Genomic DNA, 27,991 nt, shown 5'->3' on the forward strand with positions numbered 1-27,991 from the left:
CTTAGATCCACAACTTTGGATAATCTAGGAAGAAACCTGTTATGTCCTAGGAGGGAAAAAGGGTTAGCCAAGAAAATGGAAAGGATAAATAGACTGAGATTGGTGGTTCAGACCTGTCATCTCAGCTATTTGGGAGGCAGAGATGCAGGATCAAGTTCAAGGCCAGCCTGGGGCAAAAAATTAGCAAGATCCAAACAAGCCTGGTGGCAGAACATACCTACTGGTCTCAGATACTGTAGAAGGTAGGAGCTGAAGCCAGCCCCAGACAAAAAGGGAGACCTATCTGAAAAAGAACCTAAAACAAAGAGGGTTGCACCAATTCGGGAGAGCACCAATTTGGCCCAGAGTTATATTCTAAGTACTGGGGGGGGGGGGGGGGAGAGGAAGGGAAGAGAGAATGGTGTAGAGATGGGTACCTACAAACACAGTAACTTTGGAGGCTGAAGCAGGAAGATCTTGAATTCAAGGTCACCCTGGGCTATATAGGAAGACCTGTCTAAAACAAACAAAACAAAACAAAAATAGAAGAAAGTGGGAGAAAAAGGAGAAGAAGAGCAAGTCAGAACTGAGAATCTGCTTTACAGAAGAAAAATGGTTTCAGAACCTTTCAACTCTGTACTCATATGTAAATTTCAAAGTTAACTTGCTAACCCCAATGGTCCTCAAGGCTCAGCAGCAGGGCTTTGTTACAAATCATCCCCTCCAGCACCTGGAAGTAACCCCTAAACTTCCTCTAAAATCACTGTTACAGAGCCTACACCCACATCCCAGCCCTGGGGGGCACTGCAGGCCGAAAATCTTGAGTTCATAGCCAGCTTAGGCTATGTAGTAAGAATCTATCTAATAATAATAACTATTATTATTTATTTAGTAATCAATGCTTTAATGCCTTCAACAAAAGCATGAGATGTATATTCTTTTCTTTTTCTTCTTTTTTTTTTTTGCCAGTCATAGGAACTGGGTGCTGTGCCTGAGCTCTTTAGCTCAAGGCTACTGTTCTACCACTTTGACCTCAGAGCCACTTCCAGTTTTCTGGTGGTTAGTTGGAGATGAGAGTCTCAGAGACTTTCCTGCCCAGGCTGGCTTTGAACCAGGATCCTTAGATCTCAGTGTCCTAAGTGGCTAGGATTACAGGCCTAAGTCTGGTGTAGGCTAGAGCATGGACAGATAAGAGCCAGAGAGGAGAGGGAGGTGAGTGCGGCTATGAGACTATATGAGCCAAGGATTAGGACGAAACCCATTCTGTGCACAAAATGCCATTAATTATATATAAATTTCTCTCTCTCTTTCTTTCTTTCTTTTCCTTCCTTCCTTCCTTCCTTTGCCTTTTTTGTTGTTGTTTTTGCCAGTCCTGGGGCTTGAACTCAGGGCCTGGGCACTGTCCCTGAGCTTCTTTTGCTCAAGGCTAGCACTCTATCACTTGAGCCATATCACCAGTCTGGCCTTTCTGTTTCTGTGGTACTGAGGAATTGAGCCCAGGGTTTAATGCATGCTAGACAAGCATTCTACTACTAAGCCACATTCCCAGCTCTCTCCCCGCCCCCCTCTGCTTTTTTTCTTTTGGTTGCTGATCCTCTGGCTTGAACTCAGGGCCTGGGCACTGTCCCTGAACTGTTGTGCTCAAGCCTAGAGTTACCACTTGACAGCTCTACTTCTGGGCTTTTTGGGATTTATTTGGAGATAAGAGTCTCACAGACTTTCCTGCCTGGGCTGGCTTTGACCACAATCCTCCAATCTCAGCCTCCTCAGTAGCTAGGATTACAGGCATGAGCCACCACTGCTGGCTACATTTTTTTTCTTTTTGTTTGTTTGTTTGTTGTCAGTCATGGGGCTTGAACTCTGGGCCTGGGCATTGTCCCTCAGCTCTTCAGCTCAAGGCTAGTGCTCTACCACTTGAGCCACAGTGCCAATTCTGGTTTTCTGGCAGTTTATTGGAGATAAAAGTCTCACAGACATTCCTGCCTGGGCTGGCTTTGAACCGTGATCCTCAAATCTCAGCCTTCTGAGTAGCTAGGATTAAAGGTATAAGCCACCCTCGTGTAGCGACATTTTTTTCTTAAAGTTAGAAAGACCTTGCATGGAGGGTGGGGAGGGGAGAGGGGAGTGGGAGTGGTCTTCATTACCAGTAATCCTAGCTATTCAGGAGGCTAAAATCTAAAGGATCACGGTTTGTGGTCAACCAGGGCAGAAGAGTTTGGTAGACTCCATCTCCAAAACATCCAGTAGGAAGCAGAGCTGGGACATGGCTTAAGTGATAAAGGACCAGTCTTATCAGACAAAAGGGTCTGAGTTCAAACCTCAATACCACTCTCTTAAAAAAGAAAAGCTACTCAAAAATGTTTACTGATTTAGCTGGGTGCTAGTGACTCATACCTATAATCCTAGCTACTCAGGAGGTTGAGATTTGAAGACTGTATGTAGTCAAAGCCCAGGTAGGAGAATCTGTGAGACTCTTACCTACACACACACACACACACACACACACACACACACACACACCACACACACACACACACACACACACACACACACACGCCAAAAGTAGAGCTGTGGCTCAAATGGTAGAGTGCTAGCCTTCAGCAAAAAAAAAAAAAAACCCAAAAACCCAAAAACCTCAAGGACAGTGCCCAAGCCCTGAGTTCAAGCTCCAGGAGCAGCATACACAGGTAAAAAAAATTTTCAACAATTCAAACAGGCCTTGTCCTACGTAGTTTGAATTGTTTACATTGCCTATGTTAATAGATGTCTTGTTGTTCTTTTTTTTTTTTTTTAATAAAGTCTTCCAGTGTAGCCTCAACTGACCTTGTACTCGTGTCTGCTTGGAGGGTTGGAGTGCTGGGCCTTCCTAGTGCTAGGATTACAGGCAAAGAGCCACCGTGCCAGACTAGACAACTTTTTAAAAAATCATTCCTATGCTATGGAAGCCTTGCTTATACGTATCATTCAACAGTGGGTAACGTTCTAGGGATACACACTGGGGTTACTGGATCACGAGTTCTCAGAGGTGCTTCTGCCTGAGAAAGCCACAGCCCTGGGGAATGAAATGACTTGCTCTGAGTTCTTTCTAGAAAACCAGGCTGACTGAAAGGGATACATGGAGGGCTGGCCTAGAGTTTAGAGACACCTTAATCCAGGGACCTATCCTGGAGGATGAACTGACATAGGAAACCACCTATCTACCTGCCACCGTCTCAGGCCACCTTTCCACTGAGGCACTGAATTTTAAATGTTATTTGCCCCTGGGGAATATTCCTGGAATATTTCCTCTTGGGCCTCTTCCAGCCAGAAGGATGTACTAAGACCTGCCTCTCTCCACCACTGCTAGAGCTCAGGCAGAAATCTCTAATGAAGCATCTTGTCATTAGAAAGATTAGCCAAAACCAGGCTGATCCCAGACAACTGATGGAAATCTTGTACCACACAAATGATAGCATGGAAAATAATGATGGGCAATTAGTGTCTTTCAATCAGGGTTTCTTATCCATGACTTTTCAGGCTGTGTGCACCACAATGAGAGGAAAGAGGCTGCGTGCAAGCAGGAAGGACAGCTAGGAGGTCCCAGTCCACCTGCTCACAAGCGGCCACTGATGGCCTCTGGAAACTTCCTTCCTGGGTCCTCTTAATTAAGTGCTTTCATGCAGGTGCAGAGGGACCTTGTGACTCTCACTTTTGCCCACTTGGTGGAAGGCCAGTCTTACTCCCTCTCACCTTCCATCATCCCTCCGTGCATTAGTCCACTCAACCATCTAAACCATTTACGCAAAGCCCCCCACCCCCTGTTGTTGTTCATGGGGCTTGAGCTCTGGGCCTGGGCACTGTCCCTCAGTTCTTCAGCTCAAGGTAAGCACTCTACCACTTGAGCCACAGCATCACTTCCAGTTTTCTGGTGGTTTATTGGAGATAAGAGTCTCACAGACTTTCCTGCCCTGGGCTGGCTTTGAACTGCGATCCTCAGATCTCAGCCTCCTGAGTAGCTAGGATTATAGGTGCCAACCACTGGCACCTGGCCACAGGCTCTTCTAAAACCAACTCTCTAGCACTGTCTCCCAAGGACTGGTACCTAAGCTCAACTTGTTTGTCTTTCTGTCTTCCATGTGCTTGCCTCTATCTTTCTCTCCTCTCGGTCTCTGTCTCTTTCTCCTGTGTATGTTTGCACACGTGAGAACATGCATGCACACACACACACACACATACACACACAGGGAGCCCCCTCAGAAGTTGCCATCCACACCAAAACCCTGGCCCAGCTGACAGACCCAAGGATGGGCACCTAGGCCAGCCAGTCCCTCTCAGGAAATTTCTGGTGTCAGGGTTGCCTCTCTCTCTAGGGACAGCAGCAGCAAGTCCTGAGCTCATGAGCACACACACCATCAATGTGCAATGAGAAAGAAGAATATCGAAGCTGGCAGCAGAGTAGAGCAAGGGGCCGGGGCCGAGTCCTGGAGCCTCCTCCGTGGCTACTGGCAGTGGCTTCGGAGCCCCACAGCATCTCTGTGGAGCCCCACAGCATCTCTGTGCCGGTCAGTGAGCATGGCCTGACTCCCTGTTGCCTTAACCAACACAGGAGGCTTCTGAAAAATAGCTCCTGCGCCATCTCATTTATTCATTGATTCAATCCTTTACTCATTTCACTCCTTCTCATCATACCATATTTCATCAACTATAGGCTTTTTTTTTCTTCACGTTTTACTGTGTTGGCAATCAGAATGCATCCAAAATTGATGACATGTCATAGTTTAGCCAGTACCAGAAAATAATGAGGCCCTTTAATGGATGATGTCACAGATCCCACGAGACAGCTAAGAATAGCCCAGGAGGGAGAGGTACAGAGATGGGGTCACCCCTGGCTCTTTGGCCCCCCAGAACTGGGCAGTGGTGGGAAGGGGGCTGGAGAGGTGTGGGTCGCCCTAGAAGATACCATCTCACAACCCATCCCTGAAGGGCTCCATCTATTGATCTGATAAATAAACAGCCTGCAGACTCAATCACAATGTTATTTTGCATTTCAATTACTGCTCACTGAAGCTGCTTCCTGCTGGCCAGGTTGCTGCAGGCTAAGGTCTGAGCCCCAGGCCTGGCTGGAGAGGTGGAGTCAACCTCGGAGGCACCCCTGGGTGGGGGCCCTCCTGGGAGGGGCTGGGTGTGGGTGGGAGGATGTAAGCCCCAAAGGGATAGGAGTGAGTCAGGCCTGCAGGGAAGAGCCCCAGGGCTGCTGAAGTCTCGTGGCTGACCACACCTAACCAGAGACTGTGCTGAGCCTGCTTTCTACTGGGAGCATGCTCTGCAAAAGTGCTCTGCACATCCCAGCTTGCTTCCTTCTGTCCCCAAATCACTGCTTTATAATTGGGGTGGGGGGGAGGATTAAGCAAGGTGCACAGGTGCACTAGGCTACATAGCTTCTAGGTACCTAGAAGTGCCAAGATTTGAACTCCCAACACCTGGAGACTAGCCATTCAGAGGTCTGAGTTCCTCAGCTCAGTGATAGTTACAGACAGGAGGGATATCACTATGGGGACAGGCCTGCATGTGCACGTACGTGTGCGTGCGTGCGTGCGTGCGTGTGTGTGTGTGTGTGTGTGTGTGTGTGTGTGTGTGTGTGTGTAGGGAGAGGTGACTAACAAGCCCTTGATTTAGAGAGTTCAAAGTGGGTGAAATAGGAACTCACAATATTATTATTTATTGGTTTGTATTTTGGTGCCTGTCCCTTTTTTGCTCAAGGGTAGTACTCTACCACTGGAGACATTTGTGTGTGTGTGTGTGTGTGTGTGTGTGTGTGTGTGGTTAATTGGAGATAAGAGTCTCAGGCCTTTCCTTCCCTGGTCTTTTTTTTTTTTTTTTTGGTCGGTCATGGGGCTTGAACTCTGAGCCTGGGCCCTGTCCCTCAGCTCTTCAGCTCAAGGCCAGTGCTCTACCACTTGAGCCACAGCGCCACTTCCCATTTTCTGGTGGTTTAGTGGAGATAAGAGTTTCAAGGACTTTCCTGCCCAGGCTGGCTATGAAGCGGGATCCTCAGATCTCAGCCTCCTGAGTAGCTAGGATTACAGATGTGAGCCACTAGCACCCAACTTAAAAGTTATTCTTTTATTCTTTTAATTTTTGTCAGTTGTGGGGCCTGAACTCTGGGCCTGGGCACTGTCCCTCAGCTCTTCAGCTCAAGGCTTGCATCTACCATTTGAGCCACAGTGCCATTTCCGGCTTTTTCTGCTTATGTGGTGCTGAGGAATCGGACCCTCATACATGCAAGGCAAGCACTCTACCACTGAGCCACCTTCTCAGCCCTTGAAAGTTATTCTTAATGAACAGCTTGAGTTATCTTCTAAGATCTTACTATGCCTAGTACAAAGAGCCCAGACAGTGATCAGCCTTGTCTGGCCTTGTCTGGTGAATCCTTCCACTTTCCTTTCTAGCCATCTGCTGGAGAGCCTTGGGGGTGACCCATTGCAGTTGTTTTTTTGGTTTCTGTTGTTGTTTTGCTGGTCCTGGAGCTTGAACTGAGAGCCTGGGCATTGTCCTTGAGCCTCTCTGTGCTTGAACCACTTCCATTTTTTTTCTATTTATGTGGTATTGAGGAATCGAACCCAGGGCTTCATGCATGCTAGGCAAGCATCTACCGCTCTACTGCTAAGCCACATTCCCAGCCCTCACTGCAGTTCTGGAAGGAACTCACCTCACCTGTCCTGAGACTGACAGGGAAGCTGGATGTGGTACGCTCCGTGGCTTATGCTAATTTCACAGGTAACACAAGGGTTAACAATGAAATCACCAACAGGAAAAAAAAAGAACAAGTCCACATTACCTAATGAAGCACTGGCTGAATACACTGGCCTGAGGTCACCACGACAGACTAAGAAGCCAAATTCTAGTCTCCAGTCCCAAATCTGCCCAGGGACCCAGGGCAAGACTTCACTTACAGCATCCCAAGCTTCTGCCCTGCACCCACTGTCAGGAGCACCAGCCTCCACATTCACCTTGGTCTTCCCCTTCCTCCTTGCTTGGGATTCTCCACGTTCTCCAACTTCTCTAAGGCCCAGATGATCAACTGTGAAACAGGGTTACGGTAAGGTCCGCTCCTGGATGGCAAGCAGACTCCACCCTCCTCGCAGCAAAGTCTCCACCCAGTACCTGTGTTACCTAGGCAACTGCCATACCTGGAAGAGGTCACATCTGCATCCACTGAGGTCACATCTGAATTTGATGTGGCCACACCTTTCTCCACCCATACCCTAGATAAGGCCTAGCCCAGGCTCTCTCTCACTGCTCTTTTCTAGCTCTCTGCTCTTCTCAAGCTCTTTTCTCTCTTTCCTCTCTCTTTCCCAGGCCTTTCCCAGCCACGTGGAGTGCCAACCTTGCCTGGTCCTAGCAGGTCTACTGAATAAACCTACCCCTTATCTGAATACCACATGAGTGCTGCTGTTCTTACTCGACTACCTCTCTCTCTGCTCTTGTCTAGCTCTTCTCCAGCTCTTTTCTTTCTCTTTCCCAGCTCTCTCTCTTTCCTAGGCCTTTCCCAGCTGCGTGGAGTGCCAACCTTGTCTGGTCCATGTGCTGGTGCTGTTCTTACTCAGCTACCTCTTTTTAAAAACCCAACAGTTACTTGAGTGAAGTTTGCAGCCTGGTGGAGGAACACGTCGGCCTATCATCTGCAAAGCTTCGCAGGTCTGCCTGTGCCTGGGGCCACAGCCTCCCTCTGGCTTTGCACTGTCCTCGCTCCTGAGAGGAAATAGACATCCCTTCAGGTACCAGGCCCTCCAGGTACCCAGTGCTGGTGAAGCCCAAGGATTTTTGAGCAGTTATGGGGTCTCTTCCCAGCTAAACCTCACCCTGCTGGTGCTGAAAGGTGGACCGGCTGAGAAGGGGCAGATTCCTTGTTCCTGAGCTTAGTGGGTTGGAGGCAAAGCCAGGATTGGAATCCAGATCTGCCGCCCTCCCAGCTTCTGAGTTCTAAGCTCAGCCCTGGCATCTCATGGCTTCTCAACATCAGGATCCTAAATGGGAACTGAACGTTGAAAAAAAATAAGTAAAAGTAAAAACACCTGCTGGGCACCTGTAGTCCTAGCTACTGAGGAGGCTGAAATCTGAGGACTGCTATTCAAAGCCGGCCGGAGCAGGAAAGTCTATGAGACTCTTATCTCCAATTAACCACCAGAAAGCCGGAAGTGGTGCTGTGTCTCAAGTGGTAGAGCGCTAGCTTTGCGCTGAAGAGCTGAGGGACAGCGCCCAGGCCCAGAGTTCAAGCCCCATGACCCACAAAAAATAAAATAATTAAATAAATTATATATATATATATATATATATATATATATATGTATATAAAGGAAAATACCTGGCCAACATGCCTTAAACTTTCCCAAATGAAAGGAAATCTGAAAAAAATGCCACAGACCAGGGAAGAGTAAAGACAGCGACAAGTAAGTTCCCCCACTGATTCTGCACTGAACCTGGAGGAAGGAGGACATTAGAAGAAAAGCCAAAGAAATCTGAATAAAGTTGGAGGCCATAGTGCACAGTGATGGTCCAAGAGCTGATTCTTTTTCTTCTCTTTTTGGTTCCAGTCCTAGGGCTTGAACTCAAGGGCTGGACACTGTCCCTGAGCTTTGTGCTCAAGGCTAATGGGTGCCACTTGAGCCACAACTCCACTTGAGGCTTTTTTGGTGGTTAATTGGAGTTAAGAGTCTCAGGGATTTTCCTGCCTGGGCTGGCTTTCAACTATCCTCAAATCTCAGCTTCCTGAGTATCTAGAATTATAGGCTTGAGCCACTGGCACCCAGCTTTAAGGCCTGTTTCTTAGCATGACCAATCTCCCATGGTAACATAAGATACCAGTGGAAGGGAAGAGGTTAGTGAGAGGTCTGTGTTGTCTCAGTCATATTTCTATACAGCCAAAACTGTTCTAACGAATAGCAGACAAGAAATTAGACACATAAGTTGAAAAACAGTTAAAATACTCAAATAATCAAAGTAAAAACAGGCACACTACCTGAAAAGACATGTCTCAAAAGAAGACTTACAAATGGCCAACAGGTATACGAGAAAAAAATTAATATCGTCACTGACTAAGAAAAGCAAATCAAAACCACAAACAAGCTATGAACTCACTCTCGTCAGACAGGCTACCACAGAAGGACAGAAGCTCACAGGGAAAATTTATACACTGTTGGGAATGCAAATTGTTTTTCTCATTCTTCTTCTTCTTCCTTCTTCTTCTCCTTCTTCTCCTTCTTCTCCTTCTTCTTCTTCTTCGCCAGTCCTGGGTCTTGAACTCTGGGCCTGGGCACTGTCCCTCAGCTCTTCAGCTCAAGGTTAGTACTCTTATCACTTGAGCCACAGCGCTGCTTCTGGCTTTTTCTGCTTATGTGGTATTGAGGAATCGAACCCAGGGCTTCATACATGCAAGGCAAGCACTCTACCACTGAGCCACCTTCCTAGCCCTCCTGAACTTCTTTTGCTCAAGGCTAGTGCTCTACTACTTGAGCCACAACACCTGGCTTTTTCTGTGTATGTGGTACTCTTATCTCCAGTAAACCACTAGAAAACTGGAAGTGTTGCGGTGGCTCAAGTGGTAGAGGACTCTCCTTGAGCTAAAGAGCTGAGGGTCAGGGGCTGGGAAGGTGGCTCAGTGGTAGAGCGCTTGCCTTGCATGCATGAGGCCCTGGGTCCGATTCCTCAGCACCACATAAGCAAAAAGAAAAAAGCCGGAAGTGGCGCTGTGTCTAAAGTGGTAGAGCGCTAGCCTTGAGCTGAAGAGCTGAGGGACAGCGCCCAGGCCCAGAGTTCAGGCCCCACGACCAGACACCCCCCCCCAAGAAAAAAAAAAGAGCTGAGGGATAGTGATCAGGCCAGAGTTCAAGTCCACGACCACCACCACCACCAAAAACAACAACTGGAGAAGTGTGGGAAGGACCTATACAAGGGTAGCTTGTCTTGCACACTTGGTCGTATGCCAGCTTGACCCTAGGAGGTGACCACAGGCCCTTCCCAGGATGCTCTGGGCCTCCCAAGTACTTGGGTACTAGCTGAGCCCTGGGCACACAGGCCCACACCTGCCGAGCCTTCTGCATACCCCAGCACTGGCCACCTGGATGGTATACCAGCTGAACCAGTGGTCTCATGACTACAGTTACCTGAGAGTTTCCCAGAAGCAAGTACACAAATGAGCACACGCACGTGCACGATTTTATGCAAACAGACTTGCTGGAAATGACCTCTAGGTATGCCTCCTCCATTGGTCTCTTTATGGAGTTATTGAAACAAGAAGAATTAGAAGACAACATAGAACCACACATAGCCCCTGCGATGGTCGGCAAAGCCCTCAGGACCCGGCTCAGCCATCTTTTTGGCTTTTTATCTCACTCCAGCCAGTCTCAAAATCTCCCCAAGTGTGCCATTGCTGTCTCAGGGCCTTTGCACTGGCTCCACAGAATCCAGATACCCACATAGCCGCTCCCTCCCTTCAGTCAGGACTCTGCTGACATATCCCTACCTCTGGGAAGACACCTTGGCCACTATGTCTACAACATCCCCATCATTTACACCATTACAGCCATTCTTAGAATCTGATGTTCTAGGCTGCTGGGTATGGTAGAGCAGGCCTGTAATCCCAGCACAAGAATCTCAAGTTCAAGGCCAGTCCTGGCTACCTTTAGAGAACATGTCTCAAAAAAAAAAAAAAAATCTGACATTCACTACCTGTTTATAACCTGTTCAACTCAGGTGAGCTCCATGAAGGTAGAGACTTTGACAAATTGCTCTACCTTAGAGCCATGACACACTGTAAGTACCCGATACACACATGAATCAATGAACAAAGGCCAGAGGAGAAAAAGAAACTGTTGAAAGTGAACAATAGAGACTGTGGAAAGATACGCATAGGAACTAGTGTGCATAAATTGATATAGTTTGGACTTTGGTTCCAAGTGTCTCCTTCCTACCACCCACTTGCTGTGTGATTATAGCCAAGCCACTTAGACTCTCTGAGCCTTGGGTGTTTTGTCCATAAAATCCACACCATCTCCTTTTACTCAGAGGGTTGCCTTGAGGATTAAAGAGAAAAATGACAAGGAAAATATGCTTGGACCTCTCCAGTCTCTGCCTCTGCCTCCTGAGTGCTGGCCTTACAGGTGTGTACCACATTGCCCATTTCTTGTTGAAGTTTGCTTTGGACTGGACTCAAATCTCATCATCAGCATGGCGTCCTGTACCCCTCTACCGATCTATAACATTTCCAAGTAAGATGTCCCCTGTGGAACTGGACTGAGCCCAACAGCTCCGTCAGGTAGTCTCCACCCTTGCCTGGCTTTCTCCTTGGTTCCTACCACACCCCTGGCCAAGCTCCAGGGTGGGCTGCAAGAGAACAAAGGCCTCTCCAGCCACCCAGGGAGGGGGGACAGGCCTGGGCTCCCAGCCCACCCTCCCGTGCCCCATCTCTCCCTGCGCCTGGGGAGGGCTGGGCCTTGTGCACCAGGGAAGTGAGGGCCAGCCGGGAGGGGAGGTTACTCCCCCCACCCCACCAGTCTTCTCATCAGCGTGGCTCCGATCAATCAGCTCAATGACATCTAGAAAGCGGGAGGGGGGCAGGGGGGGACAAAAACAGCAGCACCAAGTCATGACTAATAATCAAGTAAAATCAGATTATTTCTGTGCTGACTGGGTGGGGCGATGAGGAAATTCACGGGGGGGGGGCAGGGGGAGAGGGGCCAGCACACTCAGCAGCCCTCCCTCCCATGCTGATGCTCATGGCCTGGTAGAACAACGGCTGGACCCACACTCCCCAGCATGAACTTGGTGTGGACTGGGTTCTAACACAGAGAAACAAAGCTCTTACGAACAATGGCTGCTGTTGGTACATTCACTGGGTCAAACACAAGGCTCAGGGGCAGAAGTACCTGGTTCACATCAAGTGAGGATGACAATAAAGCCACTGGATTATTGAGTCCTAAAGTACTGGGACAGGAACACACACACACACACACACACACACACACACATACACACACTCACCCCACACCCCACACACCAGGTATTCACAGAAGGGGCAAGGGATCTGGGAAGGCTTCCTAGAGGAGGTGGAGTCAGGCCTGTGTCTTGAATGACAGCAGGTGCAAATCACCAGGCAAGCCAGAAAGAGGCAGAGCTCCATCTGGGTGGGCGGGGAGTGTGGGGCAGGGGGCGGAGCCAGGTGACGGGCAGGTGAGGGTGTGGTGTGCCAGGAGAGTGGGCTGGGGAAGTGGGCATGGCAGCTAGCTCTTTGGCCACTGGATCCTCTTTGTGTCACCCAGATGCCATGCCCGAGGCAGTGAGGAGCCCTTTGCTTCATTGGGGGGAGGGGCCACCTCAGGGTTGGGGCTGGGCCAGGCATGGGATGGGGGGGCTTCCCCCCTCCCTGGCCAGGAGTTCAGGCTTCTTCTGGCCTCTTCTTTCCTGCCCAGATTTTCTTTGCACTCCAAGTGCTTTAGCCAAGCTAGCTATTTAAAGGAACCCCGCAGCTAATCCTTGTGTAAACGGAAAATCTTTAAGCAAAGCTAATAATCACCCCATAATCAGGTGTTAGGTAATTCAGGATTTTATAGTACCTTGTGGGGCTGAAATATTCTGGTCCCTACAAACGTGGGTGTGCATGCATATGTGTGTGTGTGTGTGTGTGTGTGTGTGTGTGAGAGAGAGAGAGAGAGAGAGAGAGAGAGAGAGAGAGAGAGAGAGAGAGAGAGAGAGAGGAAGATATAGGATTGGTCTGGTGAGGAGGTATGTGAATACTTAAGGGGGGGCCGTGGTAGGGCTGCCAGGGGGTGCTACATGTGGTAGAGTGGGGGTACCAGGATGTAGCTCAGGGGTAGCCTCCCTGCCTGCCTAGGTTCAGTCCTCCTGAGGGAATAAAGAACCAGAGGAGAAGGAAGAGGGAAAAGAGGAGAGAAAAGTGAGGGGAGGAAAAGAGGGGTAGGGAAGGGAGAGGGTAGAGGAGAGAAGAGGGAAAGGGAGAGAGAGGAAGAGCGAGGAAGGGAGGGGGAGAGACAGAAGAGAGGAGAGGACTCAGGGCCTGGGCACTGTCTCTGAGCTTCTTTTTTTGCTCAAGGCTAGCACTTTACCACTTGAGCCACACCACCACTTCCAGCTTTTCCTGTTTATATGGTACTGAGGAATCGAACCCAGGGCTTCATACATGCTAGGCCAGCACTCTACCACCAAGCCACATTCCCAGCTCTCAGGACATCTATTTTTTTTTTCCTTCCTCCAACCCAACCACTTGGACTGCTGTTGTGCAGCCAGTTAGTTCCTCAATTTATCATTAGTCCATCCAGGCAGATTGGTTCCTCCTGTGTCCCAGCACATGTCCCAGCAGGTGCTCTATACATGTGCCAAGCAAAGACTCACATTGGTTCCATGTTCAGAATGAGGATAAAGGAAAACCAAGCTCTTTTATTTTGTGTTGCTTGCTCCACAGGGAGCTCTACCATTGGAGTCATGCCTCCAAGCCTGCTTTTTTGTTGGGTAATTGGAGATAGGGTTTCATACACTTTTCTGCTTAGGTTGCCTTCGAATTGTGATCTAGGCCTCAGCCTCCTAAGATTACAGGAGCAAGCCACTGGTGCCTGGCTCAAACAAAACAAGACAAAACAAAACCCAAGCTCTTGATTTAAGCTGGTAAGGGGAAATGATGTCTATTGAGCAGCTTTCTGTACCATGGTGTTAAGCTCATTATATTTCTTTTTTTCTTTATTTCTTTTCTTTTCCTTCCTTCCTTCCTTCCTTCCTTCCTTCCTTCCTTTCTTCCTTCCTTCCTTTCTTTCTTTCTTTCTTTCTTTCTTTCTTTCTTTCTTTCTTTCTTTCTTTCTTTCTTTCTTTCTTTCTTTCTTTCTTTCTTTCTTTCTTTCTTTCTTTCTTTCTTTTTGTCAATGGGTTGTAGGGTTGAACTCTGGGCCTGGGCACTGTCCCTCAGCTCTTCAGCTCAAAGTGAATGCTCTATCACTTGAGCCACAGCACCACTTCTGGTTCTCTGGTGGTTAATTGGAGATATGAATCCCACAGACTACTCTCCTGCCCAGGCTGGCTTTGAACTGCAATCCTCAGATCTCAGCCTCCTGAGTAGCTAGGATTACAGGCATGAGCCACCGGTGCCCAGAAAGCTTATTATATTTCAAACAATGCAATTTTATTATTACGTAAACAGATTATTTTTCTAAAGGACTAGCTATTTTGTTTTGTTTTGTTTTTTGTCAGTCATGGGGCTTGAACTCTGGGCCTGGGCGCTGTCCCTCAGCTCTTCATCTCAAGGCTAGCGCTCTACCACTTGAGTCACAGTGCCACTTCCGGATTTCTGGTGGTTTATTGGAGATAAGAGTTTCACAGAGGGCTGGGAAGGTGGCTCAATGGTAGATCGCTTGCTTTGCAAGCATGAGGCCCTGGGTTCGATTCCTCAGCACCACATAAGCAAAAAGAAAAAAGCCAGAAGTGGCGCTGTGGCTCAAGTGGTAGAGTGCTAGCCTTGAGCTGAAGAGCTGAGGGACAGCGCCTAGGCCCAGAGTTCAGGCCCCACGACCAGACACCCCCCACCCCCCAAAAAAAAGAGTTTCACAGACTTTCCTGCCCAGGCTAGCTTTGAACCATGATCCTCAGATCTCAGCCTCCTGAGTAGCTAGGATTACAGGCGTGAGCCACTGGCACTTTAGCTTTTTCACTCAAGGCTGGCACTCTTCCACTTGAGCTACACCTCTATTTCCAGCTTCTTCTTTTTCTGGTTAGTTGGAGATATGAATCTCAAAGACTTTTCTACCCAGTCTGGCTTCAAACCACAGATCTCAGCTTCCTAGGTAGCTAGGATTACAGGCACGAGCCGCAGGTGCCTAGCTCAAATGCATTACCTTTTTTAAGACTGAAAAATGAAGCTGGGAGCTGGCATTGGAATCCTAGCTACTTAAGAGGCTGAGATCTGAGGATAAAGATTCTAAGTCAAATTGGGTAGAAAAGTCCATGAGATTCCAATACCAATTAACCAGGGGAAAAAAGCCACACGGGTACTGGAGGTGTGGCTCAAGTGGTAGTTTTCCAGCTATGAGAGAAAAACAATCTAGGGGGGCCCTGAGTTCAAACCCCACCTAATACTGGTTAAAAAAAAAAAGACTGAAAACTGAAAAGTAAAATGGGTACCCAGAGGCTTGATAAATAGCAAACAAAAAGTACAACAAGAGATCACTTTATAAGCCCGCTTCTTTCTCCCAGATGGGCTGGAGAGACATCAGACATCAGAAATAGTCACCCAGGACAATCTCAGTCCAGTTCATACTGGAGACCAGTGCAAAAAAACTGCTTCTCTCCCTCAGAACCCCTCCTCCTCCCTTACCCCCCAAAACCCCTCTCCCTAAAGGAGGTCCCTCAGCTTGTTTGGCTAATGTATTCGCAAACCAAATTAGGGAGCCACTGGCTCCCAGGGAGGTCCCCGAGCCAGTGGCTAGATGCAGAGAATTAGATAGGATCTCACACTCAAATCCGATTAGGCTGGCCCCACCCCCGCCGCGCACGCCAAAGCCCACTTTCTAATCAATTTTACAAAGGGCCTCTGCAGATATACACTAATGGTATTGAGCCGGGATCTGTAAACCAAGTCTTCCAGAGGGGAATGCAGAGATAAAATGCTCAGGCTGTGTTAAGGGGGAAGCTTGTCGCCAGGGTGGTGCCCTTAACTCCAAGAGACACAGGGTAGGGGACACGCTAGAACAATGTCACTCCTACCCCCAGACCTCCAGCCTCCACACATCTGCATCTTCCGCTTCCAAACCCACCCCCACTCCAGCTCCTCCCTCTGCAGGTCCCTCGCCGCTTAGCCACTGTGCACTCCATGCCCAGCTGCTGAAATCTCCATGCCCCCCTGCCCCATGACTCCCACCAAAGGTAGCCACTACTACAGCAAGATGCCATTATTAACCCGCCTGGTGTTTCTGGACTGTGCACCTGTTTCTGTTTGTGCACCTGATAAAGCCCCAGTGTTGACTAAGTGCTCAGTAAAGCTGGCTCTTCCTTCTTGTCCTGGCGTAGCTAGCTGTTTGCACCAACTTTCTCGTCACTCCTGCATGCTTTGTGAGGCTTTGAGAGTTTCTTCTCAGCCAGGTTCCTCTGGGAGAGGAATTATCTCTTTCCATTTTGGTATTCTCTCCCCTTCTTTCCTTCTTTTCTCCATCCCACCTCCTTCCATTCATAGAGGGGTTGTGTGAACTCAGGCACTCCCACTGAGAGGCAAGTACACTACCACTGAGCTCCACCTCTGGCCCTATCTTTGTGTTCATTTGTTTGGTTATACTGAGGTTTGAACTCAGACCTAGCACTTCCGCTCGGCTTTCTGGCTCAAGGCTGGCACTCTACCACTTGAGCCATGCCTCCAGCCCTACTTTTTGCTGCTTAGAGACAAAATCTCTCAGGCTTTAATGTTCAGACTGGCTTTTAACTATGATCCTTGAGATCTGGCCTCATGACTAACAACAGGAGAAAGCCACGGACAGCACCTCTTTCTCAATAGATTTCGCAACACAATGATATTCTTTTCTTCTCTCTCTTTTCCTTCCTTCCTTCCTTCCTTCCTTCCTCTCTCTCTCTCTCTCTGTCTCTCTCTCTCTCTCTCTCTCTCTCTCTCTCTCTCTCTCTCGCTCTCACTCTCTTGCTTGCTTGCTTTCCTCTTTCTTTCTTCTCTCACTATGTAGCCCAGGCTGGCCTTGAACTTAATATTCTTTTGCCTTAGCTTCTAGAGTGTTTGGATTATAAGTGAGTATCATCACACTTAGGACAATGACTGTGTTTGTTTTGTGGTACTGGAGTTTGAACTCAGAACCTCTTGCTTGTGGGCAGGTGCTCTACACTGGAGCCATAAAACTGTTTGGGCATTTAGTATGGATGCCGCAATCTGGATCGGTAAAGCACTCAACAGCCATGACTTAGCTCCTGCATGGCCATGTGCCAGGCTATGAGATCAGCAGCAGCAATGGCTCCTGATCAGGCTCAGATCCCAGTGCTCTGGGATTCAGGGCTCCTTGAAGCTGGAGCTGGAGGTGGCCATGCAGCCTGAGAGCTGGTTTCCTGGGCAGAATGAGGATCTGGCCAGCAGGGGGCACTATGCAAGGCTGTGCACACAGTCTTAAGGTCCTGCTCCAACAGGAGCAGGACCCACATGGCCAAGGCCACTCTATCACAGAGTGGGCCAAGTCCCTGGGCAGCTGCTCTTCCAGTCAAGATTAGGGAATGGGTGGGGGGGCCCTTGGTGGAAGGATAGCAGTTCATAGTAGGACGAAATCTAGGGCACTGCCCCAGAAAGAGGTGTATCCGTTATTGATCCACAACACTAGAGGCCTGGACACAGCACTGGCAGGGAAATAGGGTCTTGGAAACCTTAGGGAACTCGGGGGTCTTTTACTCTACTGAGAGAGGCAGACGATTCCCAAGCACAGAAGTATAATGTAAGGTAAATTTAAAAGAATGGTGCAATCCAGAAACACATTTACTGTGGTTTGGTTATACATGGCATAGGACAGGTCCCTAGTGAATACTGGTGGCTGAGAACAGACAGATACACAGACACACAGACACACACACACACACACACACACACACACGTGTCCACATGCACACAGGTGCATGCGCACAGGTAACGAATGCCCCAATACAAAATCTGATGCAGTGACCTTGTTCACTTAGCAGATGGGCAGAAAGCATGCTGGGTATTTGAGAGCACCCAGACTTATCTGAATCATATCAATTATTAGACCAGAAGGTCCTGTGCCCATTAGTGAGGTATTGCTGCCATGTTAGCCCACCCACCTGGCTGTCAGGCTCAGGGACCACCTCCAAGAGCACCTAGCCCTCTGGCAGTCAGGCAAAGGCTCGGCTGAGCGTGCTCTGTCACCAGCAAGGTACATGAAGGTTCGAGGACATTCGGCACTCATGTTCTTCTGCCTTTCCTCTGAGCAACACACAGCAAACACACAGTCATTCTTCTCTTCCAGCATTCAGCTCCCCACATTCTCTAATCTCCCCCACTATCCAACATCAAAGGCCAATCCCATCCACCAGGGCTTTCCCGGAAACTGATAGACCAGCCTTTGGAGCAGAATATGCAATGGGTCTCCTGGATCTCCAATTTACTGTCTCACCTCCCAGGGCTGGGGTCTTGTCAGTCTTTGGAATTAGGTGATTTGATATTTTGTAATAAATTTGTTTAGATATACAAATATGTGGTGTCATTATCTATATCTAGATCCATCGTTACTGGTCTGTCCCTTTTGCCTGGAAGACCTCCTTACAATACGGAAGTTTTGTGTGTCTAATTTTGGGGGGGTGAGGGGGGCAGTACTAGGGTTTGAACTCAGGGCCTCACACACAGGAGGATGGTTTCATTCACTTGAGCCACATCTCCCAAGCAAGTGTTGAAGTTTCTGAATGCTTCAAAGATGGTTGCAGGGCTGAGAGGTAGCACTTGCCTAGCAAGTACCACTGATCTGGGGTCCATCCCCAGTACCAAAAATGAGAAGACAAAAAAAGAAGAAAAAACAGGAGCCAGTGGCTCACACCTGTAATCCTAGCTACTCAGGAGGCTGAGATCTGAGGATTGTGGTTCAAAGCCAGCCCAGGGCACAAAAGTCCATGAGACTCTTATCTCCAATAAACCACTCAGAAAATCCAGAAGTGGTGCTGCTCCTGGCTCCTGTGCTTTTTGTCCTCATAGGCCTTCCACCCAGCTGTTCTGAACGTCACCATCCAGGACTTGAGCTGCAACCGTGGCCAAGGTAAGGGACGCCTTTGATCTCCCTGCAGGAGGTCCAAGCTTAGAGCAGAATCCAGGAAGCAGCAGGATTGTGGCTCAGGCCCACAGGAGAGAAAAATCTTTTGTTACTGTCCACTGACTAACACAGAAAGGCAAGGCATCTTCTAAGGACAATTTCCAAGGAGCCTGTTCCTCAGAGGGCACCAATGCTTGTGCCATGCTTCTGATTTCTGTCCCCTGGTCCCTGCAGAGCCTTGAGGTCCAGGCTGGCTTCCTGTTTCTGGGTTCTAGGACATCTCCATCTCTCCCTTCCTTCCTTCCTTCCTTCTTTCCTTCTTTCCTTCCTTCCTTCCTTCCTTCCTTCCTTCCTTCCTTCCTTCCTTCCTTCCTTCCTTCCTTTCTTCTTTCTTTCTTTTTCTTTCTCTCTCTCTCTCTTTTCTTTCTCTTTTCTTTCTTTTTTGCCAGTCCTAGGGCTTGAACTCAGGGGTCTGGGCACTGTCCCTGAGCTTCTTTAGCTCAAGGGTAGCACTCTACCATTTGAAGCACAGTGCCACTTCCAGCTTTTTCTGTTTATGTGGTAGCAGGGCTTCATGCATGCTGGGCAAGCACTCTACTACTAAGCCACATTCCCAGCCCATGCATCTCCATCTTTCAATCTCACAAGATACGTCCAACACCATCTCATTCTGCTCAAACCAGGGGCTAATGCACCAATGCAGAATTAACTATTTGTCAAGTAGGAGCATAGCAGGAAAGAGAGCTCGAGCATCAGTTCATAAAAGCAAGGCCGTTTACATGCCTAGAATGAAGAAGACTGTAACCTCAGACTAAAGGCAAATCGTGGGCTGCAGGGAGTGCTTGAACATTCCCCAGCTGCTGCTCCTCCCTTGTTCTCTTTCCCTTGTTCTCAAGTCTGTAGAAAGGCATTTGAGGTCATTCGTTCCGATTCAGCCTTCTTCTCTGCCCTGTGTGCTGTATTTCTAGGGATGTTCCAGGCTTGCTATCTTCTTTTGCACAACTCTGAAATGTCTCTCTTTCTCCCAGATGGCTTCTCTAGAAGTTTCCCAGAAGAAAACCCCCAGAGGATGGTAGTGTGTGAAAAGGGGGGGCCCACTGTCAGGCTAATTCTCAAGAGCAAATGAGCGAGTACGGAGCAAGAGGAGCTCTGTGTGTCCTTCTTCCCGTCTCTAGCTATGGTCTCGCCAGCTCTGGTTCTTTTGACCCTTCCTGGCCAAGGCAACACCGGCTCTGCTGGGTCATTTGCACATCTGGTTGTTTAGATGGGCAAAGTTCTAAGTCTCATGCTGGGCCATTCCTTATTCTGCACAAAGTAGGGATGGAGGCTCACTGGTGGCTGCCACATTACCCGAGTACCTGGGGACACTTATGTGAACTCCAAAGTGGGGACAGCTGGTCAGGAGCAGCCGGTGTGACTGTGAAGTCAGGAGAGTCATTATGACCAGCGGATATTTATATACCCCGTCAGTGCCATCCCCTTCAACAGGGTCACCTTGGACTTGTCTTCCCAGTCCCTTTGGTCACAGCATTATTGGAGGTCCTCTGGGGAACTGACTTTAGGGCCAGGCTAGTTGAGAAGAAGAGTCACGACCTCACTCCCTTGGTGATGAAAAACTGCTTTGCTCCACTTTGTCACCCAGCTAACTCCTGAGATTGCCCTCCAAATGACCTTGGCAGCCTTAAAATTTAAACTCATGCCAAAGGAAGACAACTCACTGGTCACTGGAGACAGCAGTACAGCCTGCTAATGCCTTGCCACTGCAATCCTAGCTACTCAGAGAGGCTGAGACTTGAGGATCACAGTGCAGAGTCCACCAGGGAAGAAAACTCTGTGAGATTTCCCTCGTCAATGTTAGACTGGAATCATGGCTCAAGTGGTAGAGCACCATCTGCGAACAAGCAAGCAAAGGTCAAGTCCCTGTACCAGCAACAATAACAAAAACAAAAAAAGTCAAAGACAACGACGGAGAACAACAGAACAAGGAGGGAGCATAGGGTAATTAATTAGAACATGATTCCTAGGCATGCACCCGTGAGCTGGCCTGCAGTTAGCCTCTTGTTGCAGACAGAACCCACCTAAAATGACAGAACTAGCAGAGGCCTGGACCCTTCCTGTGAGGTTGCCAAAGCGATGGCATCTTTTTAAAATCAAGGCTTTATTTTCATTTAAATAACCAGCCCACCAACAAACCACCCTTTATGCACAGCCGGGATAACAATGACACCCCAGAAATCAGCATCTGCCTTTTGGGCCTATCTGCAAAGAGGCAGACTAGAGCCAGGGACATAGAAGAACCAGGGGGACCTTGCTGAATTCAACCAACCAGACACTCTGGGCCGCAAGGTTGACATCTAGAAATGAGGATCAAGATGATCCCTAATTGCTGTCCACATCCCCTCTACTGAGTAACAGAGGCAGACCTGAACGAAGCGTAGGAATTTCGAGTCAATCTCCACTGTGCAGTGCTGAGCAACTGTGGGCGAGTCACGCAGTCTCTCTGGGCCTCAGTTACAACATTTAAAAATCCTACACTTTTTTTTTTTTTCATGCCCTAAGTACCTAGCATGAACATGTGCCTAATGACAGCTTCCCTTTCGATCTCTCTTTTTAAATCCTACCATCCTCCTAACCCCACAACGACCCCACTTGACCCTGTCAAGAAAGGGTTTTTTTTGGTCCGGTCATAGGGCCTAAACTCTGGGCCTGGGCGCTGTCCCTCAGCTCTTTAGCTCAAGGTTAGTGCTCTACCACTTGAGCCACAGAGCCACTTCCGGCTTTTTCTGCTTATGTGGTGCTGGGGAATCGAACCCAGGGCCTCATGCATACAAGGCAAGCACTCTACCACTGAGCCACCTTCCCAGCCCAAGAAAGGGTATTTCTTTTTGATTCAGAGCGGTAGGAGTGACATGGAGACATGACAGTAAGTAGCAGAGAAGTAACGACTAAGTATCTTGAGCGCCTTTGAACTCCAATGGGGTAAAGGCTAACCAACAGAAGAGAAGCTGGGCACCCGTGGCTCCCATCTGTCAGCTACTTAGGAGGCTGAGATCTGAGAATTGTGGTTTGAAGCTAGCCCAGGGAAGAAAAGCTTGTGAGACTTATCTCCAGTAAACTACACAGTAAAAGCCAGAAGTAGCACTGTGGCTCAAGTGGTAGAGTTGCCAGCCTTGAGCACAAAGAGGCTCAGGGATAATGCCAGGACCTGAGTTCAAGCCCTAGGACCAGAAAAAAAAAAAAAAAAAAGGAGAAAGAACACAGGGGAAAACACTGGCCATGGAATTTAGGTGTGGATCTGGGTTCAGGTCTTCATGTTGGCTTTGATGAGCTCTGTGCTTTACAGGACAATACACTTTCTCTCAGTGAGGAAAAACCTGCATGAACCCCGCTGGTAGCCTAGTTGTGTGATTGAAAAACAGAAATTAGGTGAAGTATGCCTGTGTGTGCCTAGCACCGGGTAAAATTCAGACACCTGCTGGATGAATTTTCCAACAAGGAACTTGCAACCATTTTCAACAAGGACAGGCTGGCTCCTAGGCACTAGATTCAAAGAGCAAAAGCAAACAAAACAAAATGAGAGAATATCCCCACAGTCTTGAAATTGCTACGTTCCCTATCACTATGAAGCAGGGGGACACATTCTCATGGGGAAAAATGTGTCTGGGGTGTGAACTCAGGGCCTTCAATGTGCTAGGTTCTACCACTTAAGCTAAGCCCCCAGGCCTTTTTTTTTGCTTTTGTTGCTGCCAGTTCTGGAGCTTGAACTCAAGGCCTAGATGCCTGAGTTACATAGAGTTTTGTATTGTTTTCCCCAGTGTGACCTTGAACTTTGATCGTCCTACTATGCTTCCTGCGTGGTTGGGGTTACAGGCATATGGCATCACACCCAACTCTCTGCCTTCTCTCTTTTTTTTGTTTTTTGTGCCGGTACTGGGGCTTGAATCAGGGCCTGGGTGCCGTCCCTTAGTTTTTCCATTCAAAGCAAATGCTCTATCACTTGAGCTACACTTCCACGTCCAGCTTTTTGATTGGAGATAAGTGTCTCAGGGTCTTGGCTTCAAATTGTAACCCTTAGATCTCAGCCTCCTGAGTTGCAAGGATTAAAGGCGTGAGCCACCAGTGCCTGGCTTCAGCCTTCTTACTGTACAAGAAAAGAAGAGAAGGGTGAAGGGAGAAAGGAAGGAAGAAAGGAAGGAAACAGATAGATGATTGGTTGGTAGATAGATAGATAGATAGATAGATAGATAGATAGATAGATAGATAGATAGATAGATAGATGGACAGACAGACAGACAGACCAACCTGTGGCTAAAACCAAGATTCTCATGGCCAAGGTCAAACTCCATCCATTTAGGGAAAGTGAGAGCTGGGAGATCAGGGGCTCAGCTGCGTGGTGGGTGCAGGGTTTGCCTGGTGGGTGTAGTGAAGAGGGTCTCAGGTCAGCCTCGGCAAGCCCCTTCTCAAGTCTTCTATAGGACAGGAGGTCCCAGACCCAAAGGGTAGCCTCTGGAGTCCATGTCTGGCTGTGACCTTGAATCCCCAGGTCCTGCCAGAGAAACGGCACTGAGGAATTCACCAGGCACAGTTCTCTTCGATGTGTCCTGACCTGGGGAATTGGTGTCAGGAGACACAGAAAAACCAGATGGTATTTTCCAGGGTCATAGTCCACGATGGAGAGGAGCCCAGAGCCCCTTTCATGTCCTTTCCCGCCAGGGCGGCTGCGTAGGCTGGCAAGCAGGCGAGAGTCCACAGAGACACAAGATTAATGGCTTCTAAGGCAGGTAAGCCAGTCACGATCCTCCGCAGTTCCCTGGGCCTGGCTCCGTGATGCGTGCAGTGTAGAAAGAACCTGGTGGACAGGCCAGCTCTTGCCAACCAGGCAGAAACCTAGTGTGGATCTACAGTGGATACCTGGGGGCTGAGCTTCACCTGGGCCTGCTGCAGCTCCTGGTGAGCTGAGAGGAGAGGAGGTGAGCATACAAGAGCTCAGGCTAGGTCGGACCTGGCTTCTGGAGGTCTATGTGTCTGGGGAACTGAATTCCAAGTTTATGTAAAGACGCTTGTCGTTTCAATACTCTGCTTCTGGCTCTGTGATGGTTCACTGGAGATAAGAATCGGCTCCTGCAGCCTTGATCCTCAGATCTCAAGCTCCTGAGTAGCTAGAAATATAGACATAAGACTGCCTGCTTCTGATCTTTTCATTTTCTTACATCAGAATTATTTGGGTCAGTCTATCCGGCTCTCCTCTGGCTCTCTGACTCTGGCAGTCCCCTCTCTCCACTTAGGGTAGAAGAGCTACAGGGATCCTGGCATTATCACAATCAATACCACCCAGCCCCGAGGCTCAGAGTTCAAGTCCTCAGGATCAGTCACAAGTCAGAGGCCTCATAGAAGCAGAGGGCACATCAACTCAGTGCCACAAAAGACAGCAGGGATGGGACAGAGTGCCAGGTAAGGGCCAAGCGGCCAGGCCTATGCCTAGTTCTGCACCTGAGCCTCGCACTGTCACAAAGTATTGTCCGTGTGGGGCCTCAGTCTTCCTGTCTGTGAAATGAGGGCACTGGAGCCAGTGAGCCTCCCAGGTCTTTCTTGGCCTCCCACAGTCGGCCTTCTCCCCCTGGAGGTCCTGCATACAGCCATGCAGGGTGCTCAGGGGACCCAGGGCGAGTCTTTGGAAAAGAAGGCCCAGCAAGAGCACCACCAGGAGCATCTCACATAGCACTGCCTCTTGGCGGGCAGCGGTTAGGATGGTTGTCATTAGCAGCAGGAAAAAGATTGGTGAAACTGGCCTAGAACCTGAGGCAGAAGCTCAGGGCTGCAAAGGAATTAGGGTGGGAAAAAGCCCAGAATGGCAGAGGAATTGGCTTAACCTGGAGGGGCCAGGCCTACCCAGCATGGACATAGTCTCCTACAGTCTACGGGACCTGTCTCCTGCTATCAAGAGTCCTGATTATTTTTCTGGGACTGCTCTGATCTTGTGTCAAGCAATGCATTAAAACATAACATTAAGAAAAAAAATACATTGACAAGCCGGGTGCCGGTGGCACATGCCTGTAATCCCACCTATTTAGGAGGCTGGGATCTGAGAATTGCAATTCAAAACTGGCCCAGGTAGACAAAATCCAAAAGATTCTTATCTTCAACTAACTAGCAATAAAAGTCAGAAGGGTTAACTGTGGCCGGGGCACCAGTGGCTCACACCTGTAATCTTAGCTACTCAGGAGGCTGAGATCCAAGGATCCCAGTTTGAGGCCAGCCTGGGCAGAAAGGTACCCTTGATACTCTTTTTTTTTTTCTTTTTTTTTTTTTTTTGCCGGTCATGGGGCCTGAACTCTGGGCCTGGGCACTGTCCCTCAGCTCTTCAGCTCAAGGCTAGTGCTCTACCACTGGAGCCACAGCACCACTTCCGGCTTTTTCTGTTTATGTGGTGCTGAGGAATCGAACCCAGGGCCTCATGCTTGCAAGGCATGCACTCTACCGCTGAGCTACCTTCCCAGCCCATCCTTGATACTCTTATCTCCAATTAACCACTCAAAAACCGAAAGTGGTGCTGTGGCTCAAAGTGCTAGAGCACTAGCCTTGAGCAGAAATGCTCAGGGACAGAGTCCAGGTTCCAAGATTAAGCTGTACAACTGACCCTCCCCCTCTTTCCCCCCCAAGAAAAAAGCCCCAGTACAAGCACCAAAAAAAAAAAAAAAAAAAATAGAGATGAAAGAGACAAACAGTACTGTGAGCTGGGTGCTAGTGGCTCACGCCTGTAATCCTAGCTACTCAGGAGGCAGAGATCTGAAGATCACAGTTCAAAGCCTGGGCAGGAAAGTCCATAAGACTCTGATCTCCAATAAGCCACTAGAAAACCAGAAGTGGTGCTGTGGCTCAACTGGTAGAGAGCTCACCTTGAGCTGAAGAGCTCAAGGACAGTGCTCAGGCCCGGAGTTTAAGCCCTACAACCGACAAAAACATATATATATATATATATATATATATATATATAAAACTTCAGAAAGAATGGACAGGGAGCTGCTCCCAGGCAAGGAACCAGACCCGTCGCTCCACAGCACCATCTATGCCTCTGTCTCCTCCCTCTCCTCCCTGCCAGGTGAATCTTACTGTGCATCAGCAAGCCTAGGTTCAGACCTTCCATATCCCTTCCTCAACCAGGTTCTTGGGGAGTGAGCAGCCTGAACAACTGAGCAGGTCGGCCCTGACACAAACCTTCTCAAGAGGTCTTCAGATTTTCACTTCCCACTTCTGGAAGCATCTCCTGATCTGATCCTGGCTGATAGATTCACAGCAGGTCCTGCGGAGCCCAGAGCTAAAGGAAGACTTTCATGAGGTGTGAGGAGGAAGCATTTAATTCTCAGGCTATCTCTCTCTTAGCATGGTCACTTCCAAGGGCATTTGTCTATAGACCATGAGTTTAAAATACAAAACCAGACCCTGGCCAGGAGATGGCCCTTCTGTCCTCACAGCTGAGCAGTTACAGCTTATCAGGTGTCCCTGGGCTCCTGGCTCCAGTGCCACTGGGAACGTGGGGGGCCAAGGCCAAGGCCCACCCCAGCCAAAGCTGTTCAGAGCGCATGCTCAGACTGGAGGAATATCTTCTCTACCCTGGTGCAAGAGAGGGTCCTTGCCTTCATGGGTACCACCACCGGCCCGGTGTGGCCAGCTTGCACCCCGAAGCAGCCTTCTAGTGGACCTCCCTTCACACTTGATCTTGGCCGATCTGCCCCATTTCTTGCCTAGTGCCCCTCTGTCTGCCTCACCTGACACGCCAGGTTGGTGTGGTGTGACCACAGGCCTTCACGTTTGGGCGTGACCCTCTTGTGGCCCTAAGGTTTAAGCCATACCACTCCATCAGGCCTTTCCCCTCTGAAGACCAGTGTTTTCTGCTCTCAGCTACTCAAGTCCAAAGCTATGAGCAGGGGAGCAGCAGAGACAAGAAATTAGACCTGAGCCGGGCACCTGTAATCCTAGCTACTCAGGAGGCTGAGATTTGAGGATTGTGTTTCAAAGCTAGCCAGGGCAGGAAAGACTGTGAGACTCCTTTCTCCAGTTAACCATCAGAAAACCGTGGCACTGTAGCTCACGTGGTAGAGCGCTAGCCTTGAGCTGAAAGAGCTCAGGGATAGTGCCCAAGCCCAGGGTTCAAGCCCCACAACTGACAAAAAACAAAAAACAAAACAAACAAACAACAACAACAACAACAAAAACCCACCTTGCTTTTCTCTCTTGGGAAGGCCTCTATTCCGGTAGCTAATACTAAAATGAGTGCTCACTGTGAACCAGTCTCTGCTTTAAGCTCTAACAACCCAGCATGGGTTATTGTTGACAAGCAATCCGAGGCACAGCGTGGTCACGTCATAAACCAGCGCCCACAGCGGGACTTGAGGGAGCTGTGGGCTGGTGGTCCACACACAGTCTATGTCTCACAATTGACTGAGAGGAAAGGACTGATGATGCGCCACACTTGTCAGTTTTCACGGGAGTACAAATACTCCCATTGTGTCTACTCTGAATACACAGTTGGGACCACAGTGGGAATACACAGTGGGCCACAGCTGCCTATCACATAGGATTTTTCATTTGACAGGTAACCAAGACCTAAGTTTTCTATAAACATGTAAAGTAAAATGGATAAAGTGTCAGAGCCAGATGCCAGTGGCTCAAGCCTATAATCCTAGCTATTCAGGAGGTTGAGATCTGAGGTTCAAAGCCAGTCTGGGCAGACAAATCTGTAAGACTCTTATCTCCATCTCCAATTAACCAACAAAAAGCTAGAAGTGGAGTTGTGGCTCAAGTGGCTGAGCATCAGCTTTGAGCAAAAAAAACTAAGGGAGAGCTCAAGCCCTGAGTTCAAGCCCCGGTACTCTTATAGAAATACATATACATATCAGGCAATGATGTTTTATATATTTATGATGTATGTGTGTGTGTGTGTGTGTGTGTGTGTGTGTGTGTGTGTGTGTGTGTGTGTGTGTGTGTGCGCTCGCCAGTCTTGGGGCTCGAACTCAGGTCCTGAGCGCTGTCTCTCAGCTTTTCTGCTCAAGGCTAGCACTCTTCCACTTGAGCCACAGCTCTAACTTCCAGCTTTTTGTTTTGTTTTGTTTTTGGAAGTATTGTTTTATGACTGCCACCAGGAGTGGGCTGCGCAGTGTGGCAGGTGTATTAGGCTCACGGTAAACGTGGGTTGGGAGAAGATGACAACTGAGTGGCTGGAGGGGAAGACGAAGGTTTGA

General features: G+C 48.9%; 1 protein-coding gene across 5 annotated transcripts in view; it reads right to left on the reverse strand.

Moving 5' to 3' along the window:
* Positions 1 to 27,991, reverse strand: part of Esrrb (estrogen related receptor beta) — a 172,049-nt gene that overhangs the window by 68,322 nt on the left and 75,736 nt on the right. The window lies entirely within an intron of this gene.

This window comes from Dipodomys merriami, unplaced genomic scaffold, assembly GCF_024711535.1.
Source record: "Dipodomys merriami isolate MVZ:Mamm:240054 unplaced genomic scaffold, mDipMer1.0.p SCAF_1, whole genome shotgun sequence".
In the NCBI taxonomy this organism is placed as follows: domain Eukaryota; kingdom Metazoa; phylum Chordata; class Mammalia; order Rodentia; family Heteromyidae; genus Dipodomys; species Dipodomys merriami.